The sequence below is a fragment of the Semicossyphus pulcher genome, unplaced genomic scaffold (assembly GCF_022749685.1).
Source record: "Semicossyphus pulcher isolate SPU_LCO1_2020_fin unplaced genomic scaffold, fSemPul1.0.p SCAF_5, whole genome shotgun sequence".
Lineage (NCBI taxonomy): Eukaryota > Metazoa > Chordata > Actinopteri > Labriformes > Labridae > Semicossyphus > Semicossyphus pulcher.
The window spans coordinates 1391282-1397281 of NW_027211726.1; positions in this window are offsets into that span (position 1 = coordinate 1391282).

A 6000-nucleotide genomic window follows, 5' to 3' on the forward strand; every position below is an offset into this window, starting at 1 on the left:
TATTTTCCTGGTCTCTGGCGATCTGCTCTGTCGATACCTCCCACTGCTGTTCCCAAATGATCTGATGAATTATGTGCCATGAAACTTTAGTCTGTCGATAAGTGTCTCAGCACCGGTGCCACCATGACGGATCCCTCTGCTTTACCTCCGCCGCTGAGCGATGAGCTTTAGATAATGCTTTATTTTTTCTCCCAGAAAATGGATTAAAAGCGTCACATGGCAGGAAACTCAACTCTTCATTCTTCTTCTTCCAATCAACCCCCATCTGTTCTTCGCTCTCTCTTTTATTGCTCCAATTCCTCCTTTCATTTCAGTTTGCACTTCTCCCGCTGTGTCGCTTCAGCAGCTGCAGCCAGGTCTATAAACCTGAGCCAATGATGACTCAGATCAGGAACATTTGCATACAACTCCTCTGTTTTATTCATAAGTGTGAGTGAACTGTGAACATATGGAGGCACGCCGAGGTAATTTAATGCAAATGTGAGTTTAAATAGCTAATTACATACGTTGAGTGTCGTCTGCCTCACAGTTCAGCAGGTTCATCAGAATCACATTTCATTAGTTCTGCAGGTAGAATTAATACTGTGCTGCTGCTGAAGCTGCTGCTGACAAATCTGGATCATAATTACACACTCTGAGCAGCAGAGAGTGTTTACTGTGCAAATTCAATGTGTAATTATGTCAGCCCTGCATGGCACACCTTAACAACAGGGCTGCACTTGGGCCTGCAGGAGGTTACGTTTAGGCTTCTGATATATTTTAGTAAAGACGAGGGAACGACTGTTCATTTCATACTCATGATGAAAATATCGTTCAGCTGGTGTGATTTGTCTTTATAAATGCATTTGCTGTTACTAAGCAGACCGCCAATCATAGATCTACAGGTGGACTGGTTTGACGGAGACTTAGATACAGCCTTAATGTGTTGCAGCAAACATTAGATATACCAAGGTGATGTTTCAGCCCATTCGCACTCCAGAGTGTTAGAACAGGCGGCTTGGCCCTGAGTGTGCAGCTGTCGGTGCCCCTCTAGTTTAATTTCTGCACGCTCTCCTCGAGTTCATTGTTTTGATGAGGCTGGAAGGCAGGTTGTTTAGAATAAAGAGCACAGCAGCACACAGCAGGAACAGCCCTCAGGGGGTGCTTGTGCCCAGAACACCAGGGTTTGATCTCCGTGTGAAACAAAGGTCAGCGTTTACTTATTTGTCAGTTCCCTAATCCACACTGTGTAACATGAAACAGAACTTATTTAAACCCATATCACACCATAAACATCATACCTTCCCAAACCAAAGCAAGAAGTTCTGATGCCGACCAAACTGAGACAGGAAACGTCTGCAAGGCGTTCATGTGAAGCGTTTCTCTGCAAGCTGTCTGACGGTTCGCTCAGCTCTGTGACCGTTCTCTGGCTAAGATGGTTTGATGATTGATTTGACATCTATGGACCTTTTATGGAAAAATAAATAACCCCAGGTCCCTCGCAAAAATCCCACACATTTTTAGTAGAGGGCCAAATCAAGATGGCCGCCCACGCCATCTGGAAAAATTAACTTTTGAACCAAAGCACCTAGGATCATGTATGAAAACACTTTTTCATATACGTTGAGCAAGAGGATTCCAATTCTGACATCAGTTTGACGTTATGGCACCATTTTAACCCAGAAATCCAAGATGGCGGCCACCCAGTTGAGTGAAAACAGTATTTTTGAACAGGTTCAAAAACATATTTCTTAAAGCTTCCTTGACTTCTTTAGATTGAAAGTCGATGCATTCCCTGCATATTTAATATTGCTAACTTTCAAACAGACACTTGCACCTAAAAAAAGTGACCCTTCAGAGATACCAAGGTCTTCGTATCGACGTGTTGGGCCACAGACGAGCTGCTGCGTCTGACGAGTCGGGAGTGAAAATGTGCTCATATCTCTTTATTTAACAACTCAAAACACTTCCTGTTTTTAAAATAACAACTTCAGAAAATGATTCAAAAACTTTAGTTTACGCTGCAGTTTGCTGCTTTTCGTACAAGTGACATGAAAGCATTGAGCTGGCTCTGAAGCAGACTCTGACCTGTTGCTGAGTCCCATCAGAATAAAAACAAATGTTCCTCCGCTGCGAGGAATCCTTTCTCTTCTCTCTGTCACTCTTGTTCTGCATCGTGCTGCTTCCTGTTGTTGCCTGTACCGCAGGGTAACATGGTTTATATCATTTTAAAAAGCATACTGACGTTACGAGCAGGAATCGAACCTCCCTCCCTCCTCCCCCCCCTGCTGCCTCCCTGCTGTTTTTGGAGGCGGAAATGTGTCGTGTGTCAGCGGCTAAATGAGAGGATTAGCATGTCATTATAGTGGTTTGAGTCAGCAACACTCTGTGCTTCATGATGCCGCCGCTGCAAAACAAAATCTCTTTATCCCCCTGAGGGAGAGAAAGCTAATATCCTATATTTAGGTGAGCATTAAGGGCCATTACCCGCCAGACAAAGTGCTTTATCCGCAGCGCTCCGCTTTTGTTGGGTTGGAGCCTTTTCTCCCTCTTTTATTGCGCCTGAAAGGAGGTGGAGGAGATATCATCGTTCACATCAGAAAAGCTCGCAGCCGGCTCTGATGTTTCCGCTCTCTGTCTGATTGAGGCGAGCTAACAGCAGGCCGGGCATGAAGCGGGAAGTCAAATTTACGATGTAACCTTTAAAGCAGCGCTGCAGACGGAGGGGAGGGGGCGTCTGAAGATTAAAAGGCGTGTTTTCTAACCTTTTGTGCTCAAACTGTTTTCATGTTGACTGAAGCGGCTTCGCTTCAGTCTGAAATGCTGGAGATTCTTTTGTCCTGCTGAGCTAAACCTCTAAAGCTTCTTCTGCAGGGATTTCTGTTGACTGTCGCAGTGAGAGACAAACAGAGGATGTTTGTGTAGTGCAGTGTGGAGTCTGCGGGGGTCGGGCCTGTGGATGGACTAAAGATATCCCCGGTTTATACGAGAGATCTTATTATTTAACCATCACAACCTCTTCCTGCAGCGGAGCCGCGTCTCTGTCGGTGGTGTTCATCCCGACATCCCAACACGTTCTCAGGCCTCTGTCTTTACATACCTGTCATGGCCGCCGTTTGGCATCTCATGCAGCCGCACCAGGAAGTGTTCAGTTTCTGTTGTAAAGTCTCTTTACTTCATTTATAAGACGACAGAATTTGTAAAACAGGTCAAAGTTTAGATGAAGAGCAGCACTGAAATATGCTAAGTGAAAGTGAGGTCCAGAAACGCACCTGCAAATATCACTGAACATCAAAGCTGCAGCCGAGGTGACCTCTTTTAGTGTGTTGCTTTTTTCTCTGATCAAAGATGACATCATCCTCCTGGACTTATTACAGCGAGTAAAGACTACAGGTTAGAGGTGTCACTTTTTGAAGTAACACAGGTTTACTACCAGCTACAACAAGTAAGCTAGCTGGACATACGTGAGCAGATAACCCGTCGTCTCTTCGGCTCTTTTAGATTTACAGTTTTGGAACTTTAAACACTTAAAAACACCTTTTTATGAAGTGTCTCTGCTGTACAACACTTCAGCATGTAAAGGCAGTTATAGGATAAATTCAGGTGTTACAGCAGCATCAAGACATTTGAAATAATGACTCGGAGCTGCTGCAACAGGCTGCCGACCTCTCAGCGCCCAGAAGGGAGCGATGGTACTTATTACTTACTTATTATACTTATTTAAGGTCAGTTATGTACGACAGAGCATCGGGGCCACAGTAAAGAAAAAACATCAGAGAGTAAAGTCCTAATTTTAGGCTTTAATGAGCCTAAAATTCACCCCATCAGTCACTGATTGGTTTAGTCTGCTTGTCAGGGTGGGCGCGTATGAACGGCTCTCCTGCTCACTGCTGGGTAAGATGATAGATCATCATTAATACAGGTTTAACAAACACTCCATCTTTTGGCTCAGCAGCACCAAACTGTCAAAAGTATCAGGACTCTGAAAAGTGATTTTATCTGAAAATGGCCGACGTACAAACAACACAAACAAACAAACACATAACAAACAATTGAAAATATGAAACACAAATACAAAACTCACAACAGAAAATAACGAAACGTTAACAGAAGAAAAAGAGGGAAAAAAGTTTTTATTAAATAAAAGCTGTGACTGAAGTTGTACGGAGCCACTTCACATGATGCTCCACGCTCATCATCTTAGCGCAGGCGGCTGGCTGCTCTTCATAACAACATACAGGCTAACAATAGCCTAAAACTTCATTGTTGAACGCATGCTTTTTCTTTGACGTGGCCCTAACAGACCGTCACAGTTATGTGGCTACACGTCTTTAAAGCGTCCTGATGCTTGGTCTCTTACAGAACGACAGTGAGGGGCGTGAAGAGGAGTCAGGGGACACGTCAGACTGCATGAAACACCGAGCTGTCTCCTGTAACGTGGACCCTGCTTCATCACTGTTCAGGTTTGTAAACGCTTCGTGTTGAAGCTTAGATGGAGAACGCATCTTCATCTCAAGTGGTTATCGGACACTGTCCACCCAACAAAAAGCAGTTGTTTCCGCACGCGCTCAGTAACAATATGTTTGTGTTTAAGTGACTCGGCCCTCTGGAAGTGAAAACTCTTCATTACGCTGGAAGAAGGAGCAACCTCTCAGGTCGCCTGTGATTCTCATTTCATTTGAGCTCTGAGTAAAATAAAATCAACTCATTTCCACCGTGTCGTCATGAAGTCGTCTCTCCTCACTTTATTGAATCACCTGACATCCCCTGTGTGGAAGCCTCTGAAGTCTGTGATATTACAGGACTGACTCAGAGGAGTCTGTCGTTGTGTCGTATTAGCACAAACACCACTTATCCCTGTTCTCTCTTCATGGTTCCCAAACATCGTCTCGTATGTCCTGAGGAATATTTGTTTGCTCTCTTCGACCTTTCTTCCCGTCTTCACTTGTAAAGCTGATGGAGCGGGACTTTAAAGCCCCCCGCTCGGCTGCTCGCGCTGTAAGTCTCTGTGAATGAGTGTCAGCTAAATGGCTGCGATGTAAAATGAGACGGGATTGAAAGCAGTTAATAGAGTTGAGGTTGTGATTAGCCTCCGAGCTGCGGCGGTGCACTGCGGTGGCGCTCGGTATCAGTGGGGTCCCGCCGGCTCTGTTTGCTAGCTGACATGATAGCACTTCCTGCAGGAAGGACCCTAATTAATTGTTCTCATCATTGTTTATTTCTGCCTGCAGCCATTTCTCATTCCCCGTCTCCGCTCGCCATCACGTCTCTCTCTGCCCAATTTTCTGTCACTCACATCGCTGCCTTCTTTTCTTTTTTCATTGGTCTCTTTGTTTTCTCCGTCCGTCTTTGTCCTCCTCTTGTTTCCATCTCACTCTCTCTGCTTCTCTTTCTCTTCCTTCACATTGTTGACATGATTTCCGAGTGTTCTGCAGGTTTATTTTGGAGGCATCGCGGATCAGCTCTCTTTTGCCTTATCGATGAGTCAGGTTCACCCGTGTGTAAACTGTACCGAGCAGCTTTTCTCTCTCCAGGATTCGCTGCCAGGACAGAAGCGTCATGCTAAGTGTTTCTCTCAGTTACTTTCCCCTTCAGCACTGGCTGCCGTATGAATGAAGTATGGTGAACTCGGAGCTGCAGAGTGGTGCTGGGGTTAGGGGTCAGCGCTGTCACCTCACAGCTAGAAGGTTCCTGGTTCAAGTCCCGGTTCAGACGTAGTGGATCTTTCTATAGAGGATGATGGAAACTGTCAGTGAGTAATGTTTGTACAGGAACAGAAGTGTTTGTGTTCTGGCAGGAGTACAGCTGAAACTCGGGGTCACACCTGTGACCTCTGACCCCGTGTGTCATTACGTGCTCGTTGATTCTGTCTGTACGGATGGAAATGTTGTGAGAGCTGGCTGCTGAGAACGGTGAGGCACTGCGGCTCCAGCAGGAGGAAGGACACACTGAGATAATTGATCAGCCGATGGTAGAAACAGAAACGAGGATATCGTTCGGAGGAAGAGTTACGAGTGCATC